Here is a 10,000-nt window from a genome sequence, read left to right on the forward strand (position 1 = left end):
TTTATTCTTGATTCTTAGGAACCATAAATATACAATGTTACAGAAGTATCTAGTTGATATCAGTGCATTGTTAATCCCTAAGTAATAATATATTAAACATAAGTCAAATAACTTGCCTTTTGTAATCTGTATTGGATTAGCATGGAAGGGCAGACTATATAACACCACAAATAGCCCCATGTAAGGATCTGAAGAGTTAAAGGAACATGGATGGTGCTAAAATACCAGGATGTAGATATGGCTGATGTATGTCAAATCCCCCCTCCCCTATCCTTTTGAGAAATGTGCTTTGGTGGCAAGCCAATGGGCACATCTTTCTTCCAGTTATATTTAGTTTTTGTATTTTATCCTTCATAGCAGTGGCATAAAATGTTGAGTCCATTAAACTTTTGAGTGCTGTAAAGGTAGCACAGGGTCAGTTTGAAATCTCAAGAGACTTCAGCATGAATTACATAACTAGAAAAAGGTATTCTCAATCATCAAGAGCTGTCTTTTCTGATGGTTATGCTTATGCGACACCCTTCATCAACAGGAATTGAATAGGTGGTAAACATTTATTTAGTTGCCAGATGCATTCCTTTTACCTCTGATTTTATCATGCAAATTATTGGGAATCTATATCGCACTACAACTCACCATAAGATATCTAAAACCATTTAGAATATAGTAAAAAAAATAACCAATACAGCTCGCTGTCAACTGCGGGCATTCCCATTACGTCATAACAGTGGGTGGAGCTTAGCGGCGTGTCTCGCCTCCAATCAGAAGACAGGTTTTGGGTGTCGCTAATTGCCACCAGAAAGATGGCAAAGACTACTATGGTCCCAGAGTGTAATATACCAATTGTAGAAACTCATACTGTAAATATTTGATTTTTTTATTCTGTACAAAATTAGTATTTGTCCTATAATGTACCCTTATAAATTATTTGTGTTCAGCTTCGTTTTAGATATTTCAGAATAAATAAATGGAGTACGCAACACTGCTCACATCTGGTACAAGCCACCACATCCATATTCAGCTCATAAATTTCTTTTTGGATCTGTTCAGTTTACATTGGTTACTATTTCTTGGAATATACAATATGAAGTAAGCCTTATTCTTGAAATGTTTTATACCACCTCATATTTCACTTTATTTATGACCGAGAAAAACAATAGAAAATTGTGCAGCAGCAACACAACTGAAGCTGGGGAATTAGAACATCTGTTCCAGGGACATGCCAGGTCTCCCCACCAAGTAAAGTAACGAAGCTTAAACAAAACAACTACAACTACTAGTAGTAATAATAATAGTTGTAATATTAGTAGTAGTATTCATAGCATAAATAAATGTATACATGTCCAAAAGTGTTCTCAGACCAGTTACCTTAACAATGTCTCCAAAAACACGTAGGCAATGTTTCCCTCTATAATCTCCCTGACTGCTCATGTCTTGTCACAATTACATCTGAGTCCCAAGCCCATGCACTTTCTACCCTGGTAGATCTCACTAGCAAACCTATTTCCAACTCCTTTCTTCTCTTAATACATGTACTGAGCTGATTGAAGATTGGTCAGACCATGAAGATGACCCACTTGCCTGCCATGCTGACTACGATGCAGTATCAGTACAGTACTACACTATTCCCCCACTAGTCCCACATCAGTATTGCCAAGATTACCTTTTGTAGACATAACATTCCCCATAAAGTTTCTATAGGAGGAAAATCTTGCCCTGTCAAGACCAAATCAACCTCACCTCATCATACATACACACAGAAGGATGTGTGTATTTAAGGAAACTATTTAACTTGTTTTATTTATTGAAGAGCAAACTTATAGATATAACAAAAATATATGTGAATTTAAGAGGAAAAAGTAAATTACTACCAGTAACAAGGGGGGGCGCATCACCGTCCGGTAACGCGTAAGAGCCGAGGCAGCCATCAGCTCAAAGAACCGCTACTGGCCAAGGGCATGGACTCCCCTCACCCTGACTTTGCCGAAGCTCCGCCGTGGGCACAAACCTCGATAGAGTTCTTGAATAACGAATATTGTACGCCTAGCCTAAAGGCAGAAACACAGAGGGTCATTGCAACCATCACCCCTCCGGGGAGCAGAACATATTACACGGATGGATCGGTCGATCCCTTGACCCACACTGCAGGCGCCGGCTTCGCAGCAAGGGATGCCACAAAATCCATGAGGGTAACAGACAACGCCTCCTCGCTACAGGCAGAGGCAGTTGCTATCATGGGAGCACTGAGCCACGCGTCCGTGAGGGAAGGACACGTGGTCATACACACAGACTCCAAAGGAGCCGTCGACTGTCCTCAGCAGCGCTCACCCACTGACAATATCTACCTTCTGACTACCATCCTCACAGTGACACAGAGGATTCTTGCACAGGGTAGAAGAATCATCATAAACTGGGTTCCCAGCCACATAGGGATCAGAGGTAATGAGCTTGCTGACAGATTAGCCGAAGTTGGCAGGGGTATGCCCCCTAATCCCATAATAATACATCAGAGCCGAAAATTACTTAGGAGGAAGTGTACAGTGACGGCCACCTCCTTCCTCCTGCAGCTTCACAGAGAGGAAACGAGATCCTTCCCCTCGGCCAGCTGGTACTCAGATGCCACAGGCTATGAACCACTGGCACTCTCTGAAATAAACAACAGAGATACCGAAGTCATTCTGCACAGAATGTGCCTAGGCTACCACTGTGCATGGCAGATCATACAAACAATAGAACGTGAAGAGAGGTGTTGCATGCATTGCACACTTGTACATTACTTAGAGAATTGCGTGCAAATGCAATTCCTAAGACAAATCCCGCAGAACACAGCTGTCGTGCTGGTAAAGAGATTATGCGAGATGCTTACACCACGGCTACAGGAGCGCCTGCTGGCAATCCCACCGCCACGGTAAGTTGTTTGTCAGACAAACAAATGAGACAGCCATACAAAGCTGAGACAGGCCAGGCCATAAGTGAAAGGCCCGGGCGAAGCCAGAACTTCGCAAATCTCAAGCAAGCACTACCAGTAACTAAAATATACAAACTGCAATAAGAAATTATAATACCAGCAGAAAACTTTGAATTATGATATAAATATCAGGAACTTGACAGGAAATTTATAATGACAGTAAGCAATATGTTACAGAACCTACAATAAACCAACCTTCAGTAATACAATTACACAAAAATAAAATCAATGTCACTTTCTTCTACATTTTATTATTGTACTGTGCCATTTTCTTGCCACTGTACACAGAACAATAAAGAGCTTATAAAATCAACATTACCTTTATAACAACAAAAATCACACCAGCATTATAACTGCAATGAAAGTGGTAATGAAGGTTTTACACACAGGATAATGATGAATTAATAGATTTTACTGTGAATAGGAGACTTATTATAGTTAAAAGAGCAAGAAAGCATAATATTACTGAAACATTTGTTTCATTGCATATTGTCCTAGTTGCTGTTGCTTGTAATTACTAGTATTATCTCACATAGATATATTAGTGTTCTTGAGATATACAAATAATTATAAATCTTTGTCTGATTTTATTTACAAATATGCATCATAGAAACAACATAAGGATACCAGCAAAATCATGCACAAAATAAAAAGTTAAAATGTTATTTAACACTAACCTCTTGCTAGAATTGTTCCCCCCCCCCCCCCCCAATCCCTTGCCTGTTGTTGTCGTGGGGTCTTTTTCCTCTCCTGCTTTTTCATTTCTATCCCTTCTCCAACCCCTTCTACTATCCACTGCTTAAGTTGTGAGAGCTGTGCTGAAAAGATGAAAGGCTGACTGTGCCAGTCCTGAATGGCCTGAGGGAGCCATGGGCACAGTATTCCCGTTTTAGTTGTCTAGCCCTTACCCCTCAAGGGGCCCCTGAGGGATGGAATGTTTCTCTCCCCAACATGCTCAAGGCCTACTATGGCCAATAATGAAGACATTATACCCTTGTTAGAGCCAATAAAGCTTGCCCCACCATCTCAAACTCTCCTGGTTCCCCGACCCCAGGCTTTGACCATGACTCTGAACACTGCAGCTACTACCCCCTCCTCAATGGCTACTAGTACATTATCTACCCATGTCAACATGAGACATTCCTACTCTCCCAACTTTCTCTACTTTATCACCTCTACCCCCACAACTTTCTTCATCAATCACTCCATCCTTCCTTGTTACTACTTTATAGCCTTATTGTCTACCTCTCCATAATAGTACCTTCCTCAACACTACTCCCTCTTCCACACATCTCTGTCCTTCTACCACCCATATCTTCAAATATATTTAATACTCTATTTAGCCCAGTCAAATGGGACTGATCTTTCATGACCCCCCCCCCCCAAGCTCTTACTCTCACAATACTCTTCTCCTCTAGCAGTGTCTCCAAAAACATGTAGGCAGTCTCTTTCTGTAGCTGTAAAAGGATATGAGTGCCTTTGAACAATGGTTGTGACTGGTTGGCAGTGATAGTGGTTATAACAGTTCCACACAGTGAAGAGAGCACATGAGACAATGTCTTAGGTAAGCGGTGAGCACAGGGTCGCTTGTCTAGCCATCCAGCCCTGAAGGGTGAGGGCTGGACTGACCCTATCATGTCGAGCACTGGGCATGAACTGAGAGGTCATACGAGGTCAGACGAAATTGTCATATACGCCCTCTCTGAGTCGTTGGCTCTTAATTCAACTTTGAGCCATGTGGTAATCAGCCACGTGGTCTATTGTGTAATGGCTTACACAAATTGTGCTTATGTACACGCCATAGTAGCCGACCCAATTTTTCCCATCTTGTCATAGGTACATCTGAAAACCAAGCTATAGCATTATCAACTCTCAAGTGACCTCTCTGGCAACTCCAATCCTGCAGAACCTCATCCAACATTCAATACCTGTACCGGAACTGCCTCTATCTCCCTAGCAAACAACCCTATCTATAACAAAAATTGGTCAGATTGTGGATAAGACTTACTTGCCTGCCTGCCTGCCCCCTTAATGTATTTTATTAGGGCTACCCCACATACATCTCTTACTCCCTACTCCAGTAATGTTGCTTGCTCTATCCCTCCCCCTCTCTCCCAAGATGTGCCACACCTTCCCCTATACTTATCCCTCCTACATCTTACTTCCCCAATTCTACCTCCTACCTTTCCCAGTCAAATTCTTTTGCCATTCTAAATCCAGACACTCCAATCTCTACTGCAGCCCCAACACCTTCCCCTCTCCCTCCCTGCTCTACCTGCAGCAAGCAGACTAAATCTTCCACCCTCCTTCTCCTACCACACACTCACCTCCACCTACTTTTGCCTCAACTCCACAGACACCAGTCTCCTCTTCCCTCCTCATAAGAAAACCTTTGTCTCTCAGAACTCCCCAACCAACTCCAATACAGAAACTCTTGAAGATATTCAAAACTATCTGCTCAAGTCCCAAATTAACCACTCATCCAATCCACCCTCAAATTCCACTACTCCCACTTCCTCCACACTTAAAGTGACTGCCGATATCCATCCTCCTCCTCCTCCTCCTCATATTCACCCTACACCCCTTCCTCCTACTCCCCAACACGGCCTATATCCCACAGCTCCAGCTCTACCTACTTTAACTCTCCCTCCGTCCCCTCTATCCAATCTACACACATCCTGATACTACACCACCACCGCTCCTCTCATTCCTCATCTCACCCCCTAGCCCCTTCTCCTTCAAATTCTCCAACAAGCACTGTAACCGTTATCATTCATAGATCAACTAAGGTATAGCTATTGGAATATTCGGGGTTTCTGTTCTCACAGTCATATCCTTTCTTATAACCCATCCATTATCTGCCTCCAAGAGACTTTTATTGCACATCCTCCTACACCAATTCCCAATTACCATTTTGTCTCTTACAAACCACTGTCCAGTGCACAGTTATTCACATTTTTCTTTGCTGTTGGATCACAGTTATATCAGTCTACTTCTCCCCATCCCACCCCATTGACTTTGCTGCCTTTGAAGCTCTAATTTCCTGACTCCAGCCACCTTTCCATGTAGTTGGTGATTTTAACTGCCATCACACTTTTTTTGGTAATTCTATCACCAACTCCCATGGCCGATCCCATGAACACTGCCTCTCACAACTGACCTTATTCTTAATTCAGATTGCCCTACACACACTGACATATGCGTGCAATCTTTTTCATGTCTTGCCTTTATGCTTCCCTTCTCTCCATGTAGATTTACATGGGTCACTTCTAGACCACTTTCCAGTCCACCTTTCTCCTACTTCATATGTACCACTTCCTAACCCCCATGCTGGTGCTTTGATAGAGCAAACTGGCATACTTTCACCTCACTCTATTTCTACCCCTCCTTCCCCCTTCTTGTCCATTTCAGATATGATACAATGTTTCACAGCTACAGTCCTAAGAGTTGCTTATACAGCCATTCCTTCAGCCTTAAGGCCTTATACCTCCAAATTTGTTCCATGATGGAATTCTGATTGCTTCGCTGAAAATGTGCAACCAGTAACAGTTATTGCTACAGGCGAGGCACCCCTAATCAACTATCAGCCCTTATCTCCTTTAAAAGACATCTGCCTGTTTTCATCATACAATTTGGAACATTAAAACAAATAGCTGGCAAAATTATGTTTCCTCAATTACATCAACATCAGTGTCAGCTGTTTGGCAAAACTAATCAGGCAAACATCGCCCCATCCAGCCCCCATCCTTCATATTCGAGATACTCTTATCTCTGATCCTCTCCAAGTTGCAAATGAACTAGGTCAATATTTCAGCCAAGTCAGTAGTAGTCACCTATCTCCACACTTTCATCCATCAAGACTATCAAGGAATGCACCCTCATCATCTTCACCCTATCCTCTGCTGAGTCCTTTTATGCTCCATTTTCTTCCTCTGAACTCAATGCTGCCTTACTGTCGTGCTGCAACACTCATGAAGGCCCTGATGGTATTCACTCTGTATGCTCTGACACCTTCCATCTTCCCCTTTATCCCTCCTATTAATTATTTTCATCCATATGGACATAAGGAAATTTTCCTCCTCATTGGCAAAAAGCTCTTATCCTCCCCTTTTTGAAACCCAATAAATTTGGTACACTCCCTCAAGATTACCACCCCATTGTTCTAACTAGCTGCTTGTGCAAACTACTAGAGTGAATGGTTAACTACTGCTTAATGTGGCATCTTGAATCTCATAATCTTCTCTCTCCTTCCCACTTTGGTTTCCACCATGCCCGAAGTACAAGCTTACACCCTTGCTCATTTCGAGACATATATTTCATCTGCATTTGCACACCATGAATCTGTATTAGACATATTGTACCAAATGGTGGTACCATATTCTCCAACAGTTGTCCTCCCTAGGCATACACAGAAATATGGGTGTCTTTATAAAGTCTTTCCTCTCCAAATGCACTTTCCAGGTCAAAATTGCTTCTTCCACATCATAATTCTTTCCTCAATTTGAAGGCATCCCACAATGCAGCATGCTGAGCACCTCTTTATTCCTTCTTGCTGTTAATGACATTGTCTCAGATTTTCCATCAGGAGCCTGATCATCACTCTATGTTGATGATTTAACCATCTTCGCCTCTGGCACATCCATACCAAATCTCTGCCAATTCCTTCAATCTGCAATATCATCAGTATCTTCCTGGGCCACTAACCATGGTTTTCGCCTTTTTACCTCCAAATCTTTCTCCATTCTTTTTTCTCGCACAAGTGTAGGTCCCCAACCTCCACTCTTCCTATGTGGCGCTCCACTCCAATACTGTTCCTCTGGCAAATTCCTTGACGTTATTTTTGACTCCAAATTGTCCTGGCGAGACTATATCTTACATTAACCCATTACTGACGGGTAGCATTCATAGAGGCCCGGGCCTCGCTGCCGGGGGCTTATATCGTCGTCTGAGCATGCGCGACCACTCATGCCAAATACCAGCATCCCATGCCGTTTCTTCGTAATACTACGAAAATATGTTGTATTTTCAGTTTTCATTATTTTTTACAGTCTCTACTTGCCAAACTTCCTGATAAATCGAGACTGAAGGGTATATTTGTTGTTATATAGACTCCATAGTTGATCATTATTCGGTCTATAGTCCGAATAAAATAAGCAGTGTGCGGCATCATGGAGTTGAAATTGTCGGTTTGTTGCATGGTAAAAATGAGAAAGTATTATAACCGACTTAATCACACTTTCACTGGCAGAAAAATAATCTTTTGCCGTGATTGTAACAAAAAAAAAACTTATGGCATGTCCATGCATCCTCTATGGCATGTGCGTACGTGCCCCCGGCAGATGGTCCCGCCATGCCATGGCATGTACGTACATGCCACCCGTCGGCAATGGGTTAATGAAAAAGCTCGCCACCGCCTCCAAATCTTTCAAATTCTTTCCCATATATTCTGGGACTCAGATTGCAAAACTCTCCTCCATCTTCATGTTACCTTGATTCTCTCCATTCTCGATTATGGATGCCATATCCAGTCCACCTCAACCTCCCTCCTTGCTCATCTTGATACAATCTACCTCTGCAGTCTTCGCTTAGCTCTAGGTGCCTTTCACACCTCTCCAGTTGAGAGCCTGTACACTGAATCAGGCATGCCATCTCTCCCTCAAAGTCATTCCCCTCTCTCTCTGATGCCATGCTCAATTCCACAGACTTTCCCTCACCAATCTAACTATCCCACAATCCCTGCTTCCTACTTTTGCTTCTTCTCCACGTTTACCTACTCCTTTCTCCATTCATATGGATACCCTCTTCTCCCATTCCCTCTTTCCACATCTCTGACCTCTTCCATTTTCTGTCCATTCTGTTCCTCCATGGCTTATACCTTACCTCTGTTTTCCCTGACCCACCAAAATCAGATATCCCCCCCTTCTGTCCTTCTCACCCATTTCCTTGACCATGTCTCCATTCATTCTCCTGTATTCATGTTTACACTGATGGCTCCAAATCCAATCTTTGACAACCTGTTCTCCTTCCTCAGGTGCATACATATCCTTCACTTGATCTAATCCCCCTTACCTAACCCAACCCTAACCCAAACACTCATCAACTCTTTTACCCATCTTTAACCATTTCAAGAGTAATCTAAATAGTTGATGTATAGCAACTAAGTACTAACTCAACCACCCTTCACTACCCTTTACTGTACCTTCCTTTAGTATTACATGACCTTAGATGTCTAGCACATTTATTTTGCTTTTAACCATTAACCATTAACTGCCAAGCGAAGATCTACAGGAATTGCCTTTCTCAGATGAGTGTCCTTCTCAAGGTTTCACAAGATGCAACAACTCATAAAAAAACACCATGTTCAAAATTTGGAAAGCCTGTGACTGTCTTCCAGTGCCTGTTACTCCACTAGCTTAATTATAGCATGCATGTCTTCTTTTTTCTATCCTTTAACATATGATCACTTTGGTTTTCTTTCCTCTTCACAAAGTTAAAAGACACAGTACAGAAAACTACATCAGAATAAATTAAACTGTCCTTGTGCTCCATGCCACCATGTAGTCAAGCTTTAGGTATGTTTGGGCTGGCTTGAAGGCTCTTTCCGCTGTTGAAAACCACTTCTGGCAGGGCATACGGAAATGGCTTAGGACCCGAGCATAGACAAAGCCAGTTGCCATAGGCTTAGATATTTACTAAAATGTAGTTCCCTGTCTTATGGTACAGTGTAACATGAACAGAAAAAGAGGAGCCTAAACAAACATTTTGTAAAGTCCAGATAATTCTCTACTATGTATAGATTACTTGCTTATCCTAAAAGACAATCACTGACAAACTCATATTGTGCATTTAGGCATGTAAGCTGTACATTACCTTTACATTTTAGTGTACAACTGATGGATGCAATAGTAAAACCACATTGTCTTTTAAGGAGTTAATATACCATAATCTCTGGGTTACCCATGTAGTTTGTGATTTATAGCAATAGTTATGATGTTTAAGATACATCCTATCGTAATTTTTTTCATAGACATT

General features: G+C 42.0%; 1 protein-coding gene across 3 annotated transcripts in view; it reads left to right on the forward strand.

The window, feature by feature from the left end:
• Nucleotides 1–10,000, forward strand: part of LOC119597653 (protein IMPACT-B-like) — a gene marked incomplete at its 5' end in the record, with an annotated part of 26,974 nt that overhangs the window by 9,977 nt on the left and 6,997 nt on the right.

The sequence above is a fragment of the Penaeus monodon genome, chromosome 39 (assembly GCF_015228065.2).
Source record: "Penaeus monodon isolate SGIC_2016 chromosome 39, NSTDA_Pmon_1, whole genome shotgun sequence".
Classification (NCBI taxonomy): Eukaryota; Metazoa; Arthropoda; class Malacostraca; order Decapoda; family Penaeidae; genus Penaeus; species Penaeus monodon.